The following is a 17,989-nucleotide window of genomic DNA, read 5'->3' as shown; positions in this document are numbered from 1 at the left end:
AAATGAGAGGAAAAAAAAGTAGCGAGGAAGAGCTCAGTTATTCATTTTTTTTTATTTTTAAATTTGATATTTCTCGATGTTTAAATAAAAGAAATTTGTTCGCGTAAAAAAAAAAGAGAGAAAAAAAAAATTAGGACAGAGAACGGAAAGCAATACGGCTTAATGGGACGCCGGATGCAGGAAACATGGTGTTAGAACGTATCTGGTCCTATCGCTATATTTTTTCTGCCGTCAGGCACGAGAAAGATGACCAGGTTAACGAGCGCGAATCTGAAACTGCGCGCGTACATACATGTCCGTTCGAGCGTTGCAAAAGAGCTTGACATTTCGATGAGTGCTATTGGTTTCTCGCGAACGCCATTCCTACTTCAATTCCAACCCTTTTACCACATTTTTCTTTCAACAATGACTCCGGTACGGTCAGTGTCTAATTCGAAAATCGCTTTCTTTCTATTACCTTCCGTCATTTCTCTATAAAAAAAAAAAGAAATATTTTTTTCAATCAAAAATATAAATCGACCAGGATAAATGCACGTCTCTGTTATTTATGAATAGAGTATCGTATATAAAAAAAAATAAATATGAGAATGTAATTCTTAAAAATAATTTAAAATTAAAAACCGCCCGGGATTTACTGTCAATTACGGTGGATTATTTTTCTTTGAAAATATCCAGCGCGTGATTTACAAAGCGCCGAGAAAGAGAGACGAAAATCGATTGTGCATGTGTCAGAATTTGACTGCGTCGGATTAACATGACGAATCGTCACGATGCGCTCGCGTCAGACGTACGATCCGCCGGTGACGTATCGGAGTTTTTAATTACAAGCAAGCATTATCTCGCCGAATATTCAGTATCAGATTTCTTTCCGACCCAGTAGTACCCGCGCCTCGCAACGAGCGCGCGGCTCATTGAACGCGTAATTTATTTGACGTAAAACCGGAAACACATATAAGCTACCTCGTTATAGTTCCGCGCACATGATCCCTTTAGTCGTTACAGTCGAGTCGTAGCAAGTACAAGAGACGTCGGTAATCGCGAAGTTGCCTTTGAAGCCCCCCCAATGCTCGTTTGTAAAGCGTACGTGTGCACAATATCCATATCATCGAGGGATATGGATCTGCGTACAGAGTAAATAATAATTTTGAAATTTCCGAGAGCTCGCGCCGAGGCAAGGCTTTGATGTGTCGTTCGTTTCGTTAGTGCAATTACGATTCCAGCAAGCGGGTCTGTAAACACACACGCACCGCGAGAGCTTCGAACGCTTGCGTTGCATTAAGAAACCTCATTCGACTTTTTATAACGCAATATAAGAAAAAAAAGAAAAAATAAAAAGCGTAACATAAGTACAATTTTCCGACCAAAATGATGTTATACTGGAGAGTTATATTTGAATCGCATAAGCATTCAGTGACACGGACGGGTGCGCGCGACACTTATGTGCAGCTTTTATTTCCGGCAGATTTAAAATATCTGTATGCGCGAATGAGTTACGTTGAGTAAAATAGTAACGTGAGTTTGAATTTTTTTTTATTCGAATCTGCGCGAAATAAACCCGCATTGTTTTCTACAAAATAAAAGAGATAATGATTAACTTTAATTATCTGTTATCTATTACACTATCTAAAAATTTATATAATTGTATATTCCGTCTCTCTTTCTCTGTTAAAAAAAATTAAAAATAAAAAACGGAATTTTTTATTTACGATAATTTAATTCATACTTTTTGCGCGATGAAAAAAGGAAAAAAAGCTCGATATCGTAGTTTTATATTGGCGCTTGATCGTAGAATGCTCACCCTCATATATTCGTATAAAAAGGAATTTACTTGATCGGGAATACGCGCGAAGCCGTGACAAGACACGCAATCCAATTGTGCCCAGTGACATTCAATATATTCCGAATCACGAAACGACCTACCCACTTCCGTGTCCCATTTGCAGCTACGGAACGACTAATTATCGACGCGTCGCCGACGTCGATCGGCAGGTACAGAAAGCTAAAGAAGAATAGACCCGCCGGCGTCACGGCTGCAATATTTGCAAACGGCACGTGAACACTTTTTTTTTTTTCACCCCTTTCTCTCCCTTTAGCGTAGGTAATCTAAAAAGGTTCTCTCCTACAAAACGCACTATGAATATTTTATTACATTATAATTAAATTGATATCGCAAATAAGAGAATTGTAAATTCCATGAATCTCGTACGAGTTAAATATTTCATTAAATAGGCTTTCCGATATCGGGAGAGATCGGAAAATTCGTGATTTCGTAATATCTTTTTTAATTTGATTGAATTCCTTGATGTTATTTTCCTTTTCGACGTTTACTTTGCGAACTCTGATGCGCCAATTCGTTTGAATCAGTTTCTTCTGGATAACTCTCACCGGTTTACTCGTAAACTGAGAAACTAATTGCGAAACACAATCATCGCGAAAGTTCGTTCAATCTGCGCCTTTATGAATTGATACGCTTGGCTTCCGAGCATTTAATAGTCTTCATTTGATTTGAATTTTCCTAACGTCGGTATATTTTATATATGATCCCGAAATAATGACGTTGTTTATTACGGTGGTACAACTGTCTCTCCCCCCAGTTGTCTGATAGATAAATGAATAAAAGCTTAACAGGCAAATTGGAATTTGTGTACTAATCAAAGCTGGCTTAACGTACGTGCACGCTTAATCGGCTCAAGCCGATTAAAATTTGAAATTTCTCTTCATTCTATTGCTGAAACAAGGCAATTAGGAGGAATAAATTGCGGTGTGAAGCAAATTAAATTTAGAAATTTGTTGTAATAATAAAAAAGGAAAAAAAAAAAAAGGAAAGCAAAATATTAATCCGAACGTAATTAATGCGCGTAATACATCTACATTGCGTGTTAAATATATTTAACGTTAAAGCACAAAAATCTATTTGATGTTTTGTTAAGAGATATTATTAAATGGCATAATTTTCGCGAGCCCGAAACCGCTTCAAACAACATTCGTTTAATATTCTAGTTTATTTTCGTTTTAACTTCATTAATTCCCGATAAACGCGCTGTTTATTCGGTATTGAGTCACAAAGTTTGCCGGGCGAATCGAGATTTTAATACAAAGAAAAGCTTTCTCTTTGAAAAGATAACTGGTTAACGTTTTTCCGAGTATCGCGTCGTTGTTGAAGGAGCTTGATCGAGGACTTTCTCCTACGAAGCGTTCCTCCGAGACTGTTGTAGCCAATAAATGCTTCAATAACCTTTTTATTCGATAACTATGTTCGAAGGCGTGATAACTCGATTCTGGCGCCTCGTATCTGTTGTTATGTGCTTAAGTGCGATGTTGCTGGGACAAACACACCGCCCGTTTCTCCTCGTCCATTTCTCGTAACTTATTTTCGCCCGACTTACACTAAATAGAAGTCGGAACTGCTTCTGGGACGGGTGGGTGCCTTCGAGGAGCAGTTCAGCAGCCCGCACTGCTGCATTGCTTTCCAACTTCGGCGCGAGCTTCTTTTTCGCGGACTTTCGGCCCCGTTCTTCGCAATTAGCGCGAGTTATCGTCGTATCGACTGCGATCGCGGCCTCATTTTCGCAAGCAGGGAAATCGGTATATAAAGCCGTGGATTTTTACACGGTTGTAACACAACGGTACATAATAATCCGAGTTTCGTAAAGTATATAGGAATACAAACGAGTCGTTTTTTTATAACTATTATTCAAACTTTTTTTTTTTTTTCTCCTCCGGCCGGTTAGCGTTAATTATTTTTCCTCGCGAGCTTCAGTGATGCGTAACAACGGAGCGGAATATTCCGAAAAAACATCTCGCGCGAAATACTAGCCTTAGACGAGCGAAATTCACTCGGTCGACAATCCGACATTCTAGATTTATTTTTAACACGATGGGAGAACGTAGAGAGAGAGAGAGAGTGAGACGGTGGCTACGCTAATATCTTCGCATTGCGAAGTTGCATGTAACTCGACGACGTCTACGTGCAGACGCGAACGCAACCATTCGCGACCGCATAGACGTCCCCCGGGCAGGCACGCGGAGTTAGTCCGCTGGTACGGTGTGCGAGCAATCCCGTCTGCATCCCTCGTACCGGCGGATGGCCAGCGGTTTCCCGTGTCGCGTAGTTCCAGACGAAAATGCCGTCGAGACTGCTGGAAACTAACGTCGCGATGGCGAAACAAGCATCGCGCCATCCCCGCGACGCGACGGGATCGACCGATGTCTGATTGTATCTATGTATGTACCACGGGGCTGTGCTTAAAGCGGAAGACGTCTTGTTACGCGCGACGAAGGCGGAATAAAAGTCCTTCCCTACCGGGTGCCCCGCTAAATCTGCCTCCATTTAAATCGTAGACAGAAATCGCCACCCTCGGCCAAAGTTATCGAGAGCCAAAACAGCCGCTGCTATTTTTAATATTCAACGTTCCGTACCCGAAAAAAAAAAAAATTAACTTTTAATAATATTTAAATAAATTTTTCCGTTAAAGTAATTAATAGAACGAGTTGATTATCGCGCACCGTCTGTCCGCGAAGAATCGTCACGGCCCGATATCGTTTATCGCGTTGTATATCGCGTGACCGGTATTTTCTTTCGTTAAATTCTCGCTTGTCGTTTTGAAAGCAAAGTGGAAGTCTAGTAGAACACCCCGTATGGAGCAGCTTGCGAAGCGTAGAAATACCACGATGCACCTACATGCAACTCGATTTTATCAAACGATCCTTCGTACGATCGTGAGTAAAATTTTAAACGAAAACCCGTCTTCCCCGTGACCACGGTGCATTTCAGGGAAACTGTATCAGAAGTCTCTGGGGCGTATAGGTTCTTCTATTCGGTAAACCTAAAATACACCTGTCGTCAATTAAACATGTTAAAGTCCTCGCGGAGTTGTTGAAATTTCGTGGACGAGAGTGGCGAGTTTGGTGTTGGTTTAGTATCAGTTATTTAGAGATATTTATTGATTTTGCAGTTCAAAGCACACTTTGTTAAGCTTAATAAATTTATCTACTCCTACGTTTTAATTAACAAATGTGATCAAAGGCACAATATTATACACATTGTTTCGTTACACATACGCGAACCCACCAAATTACGCGTAGCGCGAGCAGAAAAATATTTCCCGACGTCACTTTAAAACGTTGAGATCAAAGATTCAAATGTTTTTTTTTCTTTTTTTATCTACCTATTAAAATGCATCCATTAAAACGTGATTCATTTACGCGGTTTGATAGATACGTATTAAAAGTAGCAACCGGTAAAAATATAATCGCTGCTGAACATAACCGAGATTTTTTGTCGTGTCACAATTTTATTTAGCGAAACATTTTATCTTGCTAATATTTATTCGGAAGTATTGGAATATAATTTTAATTACTTTCGGGCCTCGTCGATTTAATCATTCAGGGTATCGAAGTACATTAAACGATTTCGACATATGTCGTCGACTCTCGAGTAGATCTCCGCCTTAAAACGAACGTCTGATTAAGGTCTGTCTCCATATCTTAACCACGACGGACGGTTTGAGGTAACATCTGTGGCAGGCACGTCACCTCAAGAGAGACCTCCGAAGAGTCCGTCGGGTTGGAATAACGGAGGTCTGATTAGCGTGTCCTATCACGTAATCGTCTTGGATGCAATCTCTAATACCTTCGTCTGTGTTCTTAATCTCGCGCACCGTTCGCCTTAAAACTCAGCCATTAGTTGCGGAGACGGAGACTGACGGTTGAACGGAAAGAATACCGGGAAAGAATCTTCGGCTTCTTATTTTTTTTTTTTTTTTTTTTCCTTCTTTTTTTCCGTACTTTTGTCCGGGTTACGGCGGCGAATTCACGACATCAAAAACTTTGGGAAAAACAGTAACTAACAAATGTCCATTCCGAAGTATACCGATTTCCTTTTACTAAGTCGCAAACTACAAAAGTAAAATTAAAATGTATATTCTCGATCCACGTAAAGTAACAATTAAAACTTTGCGGATGGAAAATGTGCTCGCGTAATGCGATAGATTATAACTTTTAGGACGTTTGTTATTACACGTTATTATTCACGATCGCCGTGCGCGGGTATCGGGAACCATCATTATCGGTGACTAATTCTAAACGCATGAGTGATCTCATCATGCAGTGCAGAATGCAGGATGTGATGCATTACCGCTTCACTCTCTCTATAATCAAAATATTCCGTCAGCGAGACAGCAAACAAGTAGAAATAGTTTGTTGCATTTAGACAATGCGTTTAGATAGGCGAGGGGGAAAGAAAGAAAGAAAAAATAGTGAAGAGAATGCACTATCGAATCACTTCCTGCGTCCAATAGTTTCAATTTCCCACGTTTCGAATTTTTCAAAACTTTTCGATATTTTCAGAAAGCGAATTTTCGAGTCGTCATAAGTTGACTCTTCTTTTTTTTTTCCTTTTTTTTTTCCCCTCTATTCGTTTTCCTCAGGCACATGCCAGACCTTTTTATCAATCCGGCCGGGCGTACACGGGATAACCGAAAAAACCGGGGCTTCTGCAAAACAACTGGCGGGAAGTGCCGGCCGGTAGTATCGATGGCTCTTGAACGAGTACCTGTATTTCGTTCGTTTGAAAATTGCGAGCGGGTATCGGTTTGAGTGCCGTCACCGGTTGTCGTGCCGCGCGATCGATCACCCATCCGGTCGGCTCGTTCGCACCCGCGATAAAGATGCCGCGCGGAGCAAAGTGGTAGCAGGTGTCGCGTGGCGTCCACCTGCACATTGCGCGACCGGCTAGCCGAAGCTTATTATCCCGCCGACTCCCCTACGCCTGCGTTTGAAACGAGAAGCCGCGCGATAACCGCAGACCGCGTGACCGCACGATTTTCCCCGTCGTTTTAATTAGCAACCGTCGCGACTTCGAACGAGTCCGCGGGCGGCGCGGTAATTCTTGTTAACACCGCGCGTAAAAAATTAATCCTCGCGCGCAATGCCTCGATTGTATAAATACGCGACAGAATGATATTTTAAAGAGAGATTTTATTTTTTTCTTTCTTTCTTTCTTTCCCGTACATGCGCCGGGGTCTTGCCTTAAGCCGCGGAATCGCTATTCGCGACGTTCGTTATAGTATGTCGTCGTCGATGCTGCGCTGCAAATATTTACGTCCACCGCGCGCGCGCTCTCTCGCCGCAATCGCCGAGTTTGTGGGGTAATTGGAATAGAACCGCGAAAACTTTTCGCGCAAATGTTAACGCCGGACTTCGGGTACGGTCAGTACGCGCCGTAGCGTCGGATTGGTCGCGGAAATGCGCGCATTATAAATCCACATGCAAATTTCTCGAATTATAGTTGTTTGTTCGTAGAAATATTCAAGACCGGGTATTACAGGCCTTGGTGCATTCGCGTTTTGACATTTCGCGCGGCCCTAATGCGCATCTATTTATACGCCTCACAAAATTATATTCCCTTCTAACGCTTTTAATATTTTTCAAACGTCTTCTGATAACGAATCAACCTCGACCTCGCAGCAGGAAATCGAGAGATATTTAGTAAAAATTATAAGAAACTTTATTGGAGAGAAAGTTTTCTGAATACTTGCGATAAAGTATTAATGTTGCGTGTTCAATACTATTTATGATATTTCTTTACGGAAATTTCAACGTTCGGAATTCTTTTTTTTCTTTTTTTGTAGATTTTATCGCAATTACTTGTTTTTAATCGTAAAGTTGTTATTGAAGTAATGTAGAACGGATCGATACGTACCTATTTGCAGTGCTATATTTGAGAAAAAAAAATTTGCGCAAAGTTTACAGCAGTTTGTATATCTTTTCGAGACTGGCATTCTCGCTATTTCGAAACGTTAGGATGCGCCGGTAATCTTTAGCAAGGGTTGAAGGGTATAAAGTGTCTCTGCCAATTCTTCAGCGCGCCGGGATATCCTCTCGCCATTACGTACCTCATTTTATTTACGAGCGGCGACGTTCGCCGAGTGTATCGTGGCGATTAAGTTCGATCGATTTCTTAAAATCGTTTTAGATGAAATGGGCTGGGTATCGACGGAGATCACTTTCAGCCACGCAAATCGAGCGTGCGGGGGGGAAGGAGGAGAGGAGGGGAAAAAAAAAGGCCGATCGATTCACGGGGTGTCGCTCTCATTTCGCAATCGCTATCTGCTCCCGCTGTGCCGGTAATTTCCATTATCGGCGAGATGTATGCGTGGGCGCCTGTATGATTTCCATTCCGAATATTATATACACCGGTGGCATATACGCGCGTTCCGCGTGCCGAGAATTTTGCGATTCAACGTAACGCCGTCAATGCCTCGATGCTATTTATCGCCAGGCGTTAGCCCGGGCGCTCTTATAAAATAAAATTCCGATACGTTTCGCGCTCCCTTTTGCCTCCGCCTCTCGCATCAGGCCGTCCTGAATTCCGCGCGTACCGACAATACTCGAATCCACCTCGCGCACCGGCAACGCCCGACGCAACATTAAACGTCAATTTAGTTCGTAAACTAATTCGCAGCTGCGCGGCGAAATTCGTCGGATGTTACGCGGATCCTGGTCGCCCCCGGAAATGCGCAACGCTACCCCTAGCGCGGGGTGGTACGGGGGATGGTATATACTTTAAGGTCTCGGATGAATTAGAATTAAATTGGATTTAGTAAGAAATATGAACGAACAAGGGGATTCTCCGCCGCGCGTGTAAAACTCGCGGGGGGCGTTTTCACGAATGACGCCGGTATGCGTGGGAGCGGGTCAAAGAGAGGCGATTTTCAACGCGAAATTCACTTTTCCGAATTTTGCGCAGCTGGCTATAATTGCCCGACGGGATGGGGATCGGCTGCATCCGCGCGCGGCATTCATCACGCTCTTTTTTTCCGCGGTTATTTCCACTGGATGGCTTATCCGCATTTTCGTTAACGTACAATGAATACCGCGCCGAATACGCGTGTCCCTTCCGCACTTTGTGACCCCGCGCGCGCAGCGTCACGCAAAAATTAACCGGGCGATCACCCGAGCGATCCCAACGAATGCAAAGCCCCCCAGCTCGTATTTCAAATGTTAATGATCAACTTTCTCCGTTTTTCTCCCTCTCCCCCGCGTTGAGCCGCTTGTTAGCGAATCATGTTTGCACTGTCATCACGTCCACCGCATCGTGTTCATATTTGGCTCTCAATTAAGCCCATGAAATCGCACGTTAGGACGCGTGCGTCACAAAAGTGTGTCCGAACAAACGCGCTCTGCTAAATATCAATCCGTGCACAATAATGATATCTATTTTCGGCGCTGGCAACAAATAGCAGTTTAAATTTAATCCCAGCCCGTAGGATAGGATAAAATGCACGACGCGCAATTTACATTCTATTTTAAGCTAGCGCCGAATAGAATATAGTCACGTCGCCGATTGTTCCGAAGATTTAGTTTTCAAAATACGTTCATTGTCCGTAAATATCGATCGGCAGTTTCTAAATGCACGGGAGGCCCTCCTTTGTTCAGACATTATGTGTCGTGGCCGCGGTCACGTCTATGTTAATGAAACCATTAAGCGGATCGCGCGCGAGGAAGCAGGAAGTGTAACGTTGTTTATTATAATCATTAGTTGCGTCGATAATTTCTTTGCCGATTTATTATGCCACCGCGAACATTTTGCGAGCGATGACCCGCGCGAAACGTCAGGCGCAACGTCAAACGCGGTGGCGGCCGGGCAACCTCGTTTGCCGCAAACCGAACCGCGTCCACTCATTCTAATTTTCTTTATGGCCGTTGCCCGATCGGCGGTATGTGGACGTGCGATTTGATCGGGGCGTGCCGCGCGAAAATTCGCTCGCAGGGCAGCCGCGCGGTGGCGGCGGCGCCGAATTTTCAATGAGCCGGCCCTCTCCCTCCCACCGCCTGGAAACCGAATTCCGACTATCAGTAATCAGTTTTCCTACACCGCTTTAACGGCACGGCACGGCAACGAGTGTAGGCGAGGGCGCGGGCGGCGGGCGTACCGACGAACGGGAAACGCCGAATTACGCGGGCTCGTAATTAGTGTCGTTAAGCCGCACGGTAATCACGGTGTATCGATGTCACGTTGCAAACGTCGAACACGCGCGCGGCTCACCGCCGTGAAAAAAGAATATAAATTCCGTGTTTCGTAACGTTTATAATGTGTAATTGGAGGCCCGCGGCTGACCGGGTCTGCTGCGGCGAATCGGGTCCGAAATCTAAAAAACCGGTGCGCGAATACTCGGGGCCTCGAGTGACATATTAACGCCTTCGTCGTCGGGATTCGTCGGGTTCAATTACCGGAGAATCGGCAGGCGGGATATCGAATCGCGGGATATTTGCCAGAGCCCTGTTGTCGAAGATATTACGTATCGTTGTCTTTCGCGATGTCAGCAGGATACATTTTTTTTTTTTTTTTTTAATTTCTTTGGCGGACAGACTCGTTGGGACGCGGAGTATAGTACTCGCCGCTCGTAGGGATCGTGTTACGTGAAACGCGAATTCGTCGGGCGGGTAAAGTTGACGCGAGCGCGATGAAACGCGAGACTACGTTTACGCACGTTTTCTCGTGCGTGTCAGCGAAATTTTGTTTATCGCGCCGCATCGTGCGCGATATCGGCGGCGGACACGGCGGCTCTCTTCCCTCCCTCGACTCTCGAACGGTCGTCATTTTCGAAAATAATTTAATCGACAGGTTGTCGATACGGAAATCGTCGCGATGCAGCTGCGCCGCGCGCGCCTTGTTTCCCTTGTCACACGTTTTTGAGCGGCACAATTGTAACACAACGGCAAATTGAACCGAGATGGATCGACGTCGAGATACGACGTTTTCTCTCTTTCATCCCTTTCGCTTCTCTTCCTTTGTTCACCCGGGGGCCGGTTTCCGGAAGCCGAAAGACAACTAGCCGGGTTAAACCCCCGTTAAGCTTCGGTTAAACGTCATCATAGCCGGCCATTATTGCGGCCCGCTTAGCGTCGCTCATGAAGGTAAATAGAATATTCCGTGCCAGCTGGGATCATTCAGCCGTAGAAATTAATTCTGCTCATACCGGAGAGTTTATCGGCAGGGCACGAAGTCATCGTGCCCGAACGAGTCGGGCCGCGTTGCGTCGCCTAGCATCGAAGTTATCTTAATGGAAAAGTTTCGGGTCTCTCTCTCTCTCGCTCTTTCTCTCTCTCTCTCTCTTCTTCTCTCCTCGTCGATTGACGCAACAGTTGAATGTACGGGCAATTATGGGGAATATTGCCTTCCAGAATCGCACAGTCTGTCCGGTGAGAAAATAACGGAGAATTATTGAGAAACTGCGGGAGACCGTAATTCCATTGTTGTTCCAAATCGGTAGTCGCTATTAAGAGGCGAATAGCAACGGCGAACTAGCGACGCTATCTCGTACATCGATATTCTGGCCGCTAATCGTTAATAGGTGCAGTTATCGCTTAGCCTACCCGTTCGTTTTCGAAATCGTTCGCCGACGATTCAGCAATTGGCACGAGGAATTTATCGCGGTGCGGAAAAATGCTCGGGGAACCGGGAGTGTCGCGCGGGAGACACGCGGTCAAGCATATAATTGCGTGTGTCACGGTACATCATGGCATAATTACGGCCGCGCAACGCTGGTCTCGTTGTTAACTGACGGCGATATTAATTAAAAATTCATCTGAAGCGGTTCCGTCACATGCAATTAGCAAATTCCTGCGCGGCACCGCGCTTCCCCATTTCGCATGGTTTTAAAAAGAGCGAACGCCCCGGCTGAGATTGAATAACTCTTCTTCTCTATATGACGATCGCGCGGAAAGTTAATTCAGGAGCGCGTTCCGCGCCGCACGCTCGGCCTGCGGCTCGAAGTGCGCGGGTGCGGCGCGATTGTGCTCGTGGAAATGACGGGAAATGGATTACGCGCGGGAAGGGTCGACCTCCTCCCCCTCTGTCGCGGGGCGGGGCGCGTGTCGCAATTCTGTAAATCTATTTATCGTATATTCGCGATAATTGCAACGCGAGATTATCCGGCGTATAATTCCACCGAGGATTCCGTAACTGGTGGGCACGATCGTGGCAGTCGTGTTCGATTCTCCCGTACGGTCACGTCGCCAGAATGCGGGTCCGCTGGGCTCATGGTCACGTAGGCGACGCTCGGAATCTCTTGGCGCGAGATGTCCGAGCGAGGAAACGCCGACGGTTCGGGCACGTCGACCCGAGGCAAGCAATTTTTCTGCGCGACTCTTTGTGTTTCCGCTCAATTGCCGATGTTACGTCGGGGTGGGTCAAACGGAAGAGTTTCCTCTCTCTCTTTCTTTCTCTTTCTCGCGAGCGTAGGTAGATACCGATCGTGAGACACGCGTAATATTCGTCGCGCCTTTTATGTGTCGCGCGTATATAATTTAATAGGTTACGCGAGCAAGAGGTCTAGAGAACTTCCGCAAATTACGAAAGATGAAAGAGGATGAGACTGACGACGAGATAGGAAGAGTCACATGTACATTATGTAAAAAGAAAAAAAAAATCGATGGAGCTAACGAGATAAAATTACGCTGGAAATGTAGAACGACGTGTCGAGGACATCTTAGATGTTTCCGAGTCCATGAAAAATGATTGTCTTATATTATAAGCACTTTGCAGCAAAGTAAGATAATGATACCAATTGGTTTAGTACAGACATATCTATATATAGCTTTGGAAGACTCGGATGCATATAAAATTTGCTCGCGTATTTTATACCATGTACGAGAGTGACGGAATGTAAAATAAAAGTAATATTTCATTACGTAATCTTTTTTGTTAATGGATCATAAAACAAGAAATTAGTTGTTAAATAAAAAAAAGGAAAAAAAAAGAAGAAGAAAAAACTTTAATAAATAATTTTGTAAAGTCTAATTTTATTTGTCACAAAGTTGGAGAAATTTTTTGACTATTTTACTTTATATTTTTATGTTTTATAAACGTTATGTTTTTACTTTTATTTTGAATGTTCAAACATTTGCATACACACGTATGCAACCTACTCGTACATGGTATGTAGAAAAATAATTTAAATTCACAATATTCAGACATTTACCTACATAATGTAATAACAAAAAAACAAAAAAAACCAAAAAAAAAAACAAAAAAAACTTTTCGTTAAACAAATCATTTTTTAAAGTATTTCCTTCTCGTCGTTATATATCCAATTACGTTACTCGCGCGGAGCGCGGCAAAGGAGTAAAACGTAACAATTTGCTCGTCAACGTGACAAGAATTACCGATGTACGAACGCCGACGGTGTGTCGACTAATTTCTAACACGTACACGCGCTCCGTCTTCATTTTTCGTTGTAACTGCGGCAACGACTCCGAAGGATGCGAGCTTGTGATAGTTGTAATAGAGCTCGACGTTGATATCTTCGTCGCATTAGTTTTACGCTTCCTTCCCCAAGCGACCGTATGAATACCATATCATATTGTTGAGAAATTAATTCGATTTCAAAAAGTAAATTAAATCTTCATCGGGTTTATATAACATGAAATTTGTAATATTATATTTTATAAATATTACGCCGTACTTTATTACGGTCTGTTAACGAAAAAGCATCCGTGTATCTCCCATCGTAATATTAAATTTTGTTTTTTTTTTTTTATTAAATTTAATATAAAATGGTCTTAATTTTTGTAGAATGTTAGATTGAACTTTCGAAAGCTGGATAAAAATGTTTATACTGAAAATTCCACGTGTATATTGCGAAGCTTAATCCGTTCACCGCGGTAATAACTACGGAATATTTTGTACGTCGCGCCGACGTGTCCCTTTTTTAGTTAATTCAATTTATTTACTACGCAGAAAATGAACAACGTAAAATATCCGTAATACATCTCTGTGATTAAATTCTTATAGTTTAAACCGAGTGCTTTGGATTAGCTTAGTAAAGTGGTCTTACCCGAAATCCACTTGTATTTCTGTTGATAATTTATGTAAGCTGAAACCTCGCCCTTAGTTGCCAGCCCGAACATATGCTCAGGACTGTTTTCACGAAGTAAATAATGAAACATTCCTTATACAAACAACCCGTAAGAGCGAAACAGACCGAAACCGGATTGCGTCCTCTCGCATATCAAGATCATAGCCTGGTAATGCACTCGCAAGTTGTAATTCTAAGTTTATATAATATGTCGTATATTGTGAAAATAGCAGAAAGCTCTCTGAGTACGTTTGAGATATATCATTTCGAAATATTATTAATTAACACAAATGTTTTATGCTGCAAAAAGTGACGACACTAATGCTGTCGCATAAGATTTAAACTAGAAAAGTACACTCTTTTTTTTAACCGCGCACGTGTTATAAATTAAGTCTTAGCAATTTCAAAAATTAACTACAAATATAAAGAAAAATTATATTTCTTCTCTTAAGAAAAAAAAAAAAAATCTCTAACATTGTACGAGATAAAAAGTACGATATTGAAACTCCAGTTTACCTCCATTAATACATTATTTATTCTTTGACATTTCAAATTACGTATTTGAAGAATCGACATGAGAAACAATATGAAATCTTGACATTTTACTTTTTCTGAAAAAGATTCCAACGCTATGAAAAATTATACGTATATTTATTCAGTGCATTACTCACAAGGTTATTTTCTTTTCTTTTTTTTCTTTTTCATATTACACGGTTTTATAATTATTCTCGCGCTAGGTCGTTTATTAACTAGAAATAATTATTGCAACGCGGTATACGCAGAGAGAGAGAATCGTTTAAGCGAAGTTACACCTTCTGCAGCCGGGCTATTAGACTACAAACCGCGAGAGAAGGTGGTCGAACTCTCGAATGCCATGTCTTGCCGGCGGTGGTCACCGATGGGAGATGTTTATGTCCATTTGAATTCCAATTAATGGCACGTCGAGGACACTTTGGAACGCGTGACATATCGCGGCGCATTGTTCCGCCGCCGGACGGAAATGGTGACCGGAGTCGGGCCATTTAAAGGGCTCGTAGGATCGATCGCTCTCTCGCGGACCTCCCTTCAAAATAGAATCCCGCGGGAGCTTTTTCATTATCTCGTATTTCCACAAAGCCCCGCGGCTAAAAGAAGCGACGTCGGGTCGGTATTTTATAGGAAGCTGCTCCAACCTCGTCCTACCCTTCCTATCACAAACGCGATACGCCGATAGTCTACTTTATGGCGTATCCGGCAACGGAAGAACAAATTTTTCGAAATACGTGACGTTTGATGACAATGCGGTCGTACTTGAAAGTCTTGCCCGACACAAATTGGCGCTACTCCCAATAAAAGCAATATCTTATTATTAGACAATTTAATGAAGACAATTTTTGTTTTCTGTCTTTAGTCTTTTTAATATTTCGTTATTATTAGCAGCCGTTAGAATAAAATAGAAATTTAATTTCTCATCTAATTTACTCGCTTAACGCGTATACGGATAATACGAAGAGTATCAACATCGATATTAATATTTAATATATTTATATAACAAAACCAAGATTTCTTTTAACTTGTTTTTTTTTTTTTTTTTTTATTACGCGTTTTTTATTATTACGCAATGTTGCCCCCTCGAGAAGCTTAACGCGTCTAACGTAAACGGCATTCAATTAAATTGTGAATAAATACTGTCGGTTTATTCAATAGAAACATTGTTTGCGTGTAACCTCCGGCGAGTGCGGACAAGTATGTACGGCGGAAATGTTAAGCGCGAATCATAAATGAAAGTCGTCTCTGAATTTTCACTCGCGGACAGCGCCGTGGGACGATAAAAAACACCGGAAGTCGCAGATATTACGTACGTGTTCCACTGGTCCGCGAGTTTGTCCACGCCGAGGGAGAAAGCCGCGGAGGAAATGTGGAATTTTCGTTAGTCGGCACCCCGGTCACGTGCGCGGTGCAAATTGAAATTCTTGTTTCGCCCGCCGGCATTTATCATGACCGTTCTGCGGCTGATCATTGGATCTTATTTCGCTCGGTTTATATCGATCCGCTTTAGCGACACGCGCTTTTTATTCGCTGCGGTCTACGAACGTTGCCGGGCGAATATTATCGAGACGCACGCCGGAGACGGATATCGAGACGATTGCGCCGAGTGCACCGATTATTCATCGGTCTAAAATTCACCGGTCGTTGTTTTTTTTTTTTTATTCGCGCAATTGCGTTGTAAATAATGCACGGCGCCGGGTACGTCTATGCATCATGATAAAACATTACAAATGAATATCGATAACGCCACCGCCTGTTTGTTTTTGACTGCAATTGATAATGGAACGGCATTATTTATGAACGATAGCAAAATAAGCTTGGCGGGCAAGTGAACCATGTCCTGATTACAATATCTTTTTCTCGAATCGAGCGTACGAATGTCTTGTTCAGGAAAAAAAAAAAAAAAAGAAAAAAAAAAAAAAGTGACGCCTTTTCCGGTGACGGTTGGACGAGGTATTTTCTTTTTTTTATCAAGGTTGGTTCATACATCATCATATTACATGCCGTAATATTAGCTCAGGTTTTATGTATCATATTGAAATAAAAGTTCTTTAATCCACGGTAATGGCGCAGCTTGCTGTTCGCGAGCGGGTGTAATGCACGGGGAACATAAAAAGGAAACACGAGGGAAGAGAAACGGGCGATTAGAATACGTGTGTGCGCGGGCGGAATAGCGCGAAATTAGAGGTACCCGCGATAGTGCTTTGAATTTTGCAATCTCCGGCTTTCGCAAACGCGCCCGGCCAGTTTCGCGAAATAACGCCGCCGATATGAAATACAAAATACTGGGCGAAATTACCGGGGCACTCTCTATCTCACCCTTTTTCCCCGGGCTCGCTCTCTCGTCCGCGGCTGTTTGCTATGAAAAAACACGGCGCGACGGCCAATGCTCATCGAATATGGTATCGAGAGATTTGTAACACAATAAATACTTCCGCGGTGCATTATATACCCACGCGGTGAAACGCACTGTGCTCCTATCGTTTGTTCATTCGCTCCCTTCGCCTTGTAATACGGAAAAAAATACGTAGCTCGTAAAAACGCTGCTGGGGTAGGGTTCGGTCGTAACAGTGCCGCGCACAAAAGCGCTAATGAGCGGTGCAGTTGCGTTTACGTTGATTGCAAAAAAAAAAAGATGAAAGAAAGAGGGAAAAAAAAAGAAATGCGTTGAAAGCCCATGACAATCGATTCACGGTCTCATTGGCTGCATTTCCTACTTTCGAGAATCATACGTGTAATGGCTTGAATTGTATTGCATAAGTCAACATTCCGCGCTTTTTGAGCACGGTTTTTAATATTTTAATATTTTATAAAATGAAAATAATCGAATCTTAACGTTCAATTCAATATCGCGTATCGGTTGGCGTATGAAATTCCATACCAGCGGAAGACAAAAATTTTATACGAACTGCGATACATATACCTACCGAATAAATAGCTCGTAATAAAATTTTTAACGTTTATTTTGATACGTTTATTTTGCTAACAATTGAAAACAAACACTTCGCGATGAAATGTCGATATTATAAAATATATATATATATATATAACCGATTTTACGTTTGCATGCAAATATCTAAAACTAAACCCCTGGCGTTTGGTCAAATGACGTATGGCGTTCGCCGGTTCATAAATTTTCGTATAATTCTATGACATATCATTTATCAGTTTCCAAGTCGAAGTCGAACAGCGAAGTCGAATTTACCGTTGAAGTCACGCCGCCTTCTGACACGCGATTAATCCATCGAACGTACCCCATTTGTATGCCCGAGCGAAAATGGGTTCGCCGAGAGTGATAAAAACGGTGGAATTACTCTCGCGGCGAAATTACTCGCGTGGAATTCGCAGTATCTGCTTAATGGTTTCATGCAAAAATGCACGGATCCGCCGTGGAGGGGGGGGCTTTCTGCACCTGGAATCCCCTTTGCATTTCATGAGATCAGCGCTCACATCTGTTTACCGTTTTATAAGATTATTTCGGAAAATACTTTGCGAGATCGATTGCGTTAAATCGCACGACAGCTTGACACCGGTGAAGCCGATGAATATTTTTCCCGGTCAAGTCCCGGCGCGGATGCCGTGGCCCGCGCTATAAAATC

General features: G+C 43.0%; 1 protein-coding gene across 7 annotated transcripts in view; it reads right to left on the bottom strand.

Moving 5' to 3' along the window:
• Positions 1-17,989, bottom strand: part of Glurib (Glutamate receptor IB) — a 212,217-nt gene that overhangs the window by 28,535 nt on the left and 165,693 nt on the right. The gene's annotated exons all lie outside the window — the stretch shown is intronic.

The sequence above is a fragment of the Cardiocondyla obscurior genome, linkage group LG10, assembly GCF_019399895.1.
Source record: "Cardiocondyla obscurior isolate alpha-2009 linkage group LG10, Cobs3.1, whole genome shotgun sequence".
In the NCBI taxonomy this organism is placed as follows: Eukaryota; Metazoa; Arthropoda; class Insecta; order Hymenoptera; family Formicidae; genus Cardiocondyla; species Cardiocondyla obscurior.
Note: the sequence above shows the minus strand (reverse complement) of the source record. Positions and strands in the feature narration are given on the sequence as shown.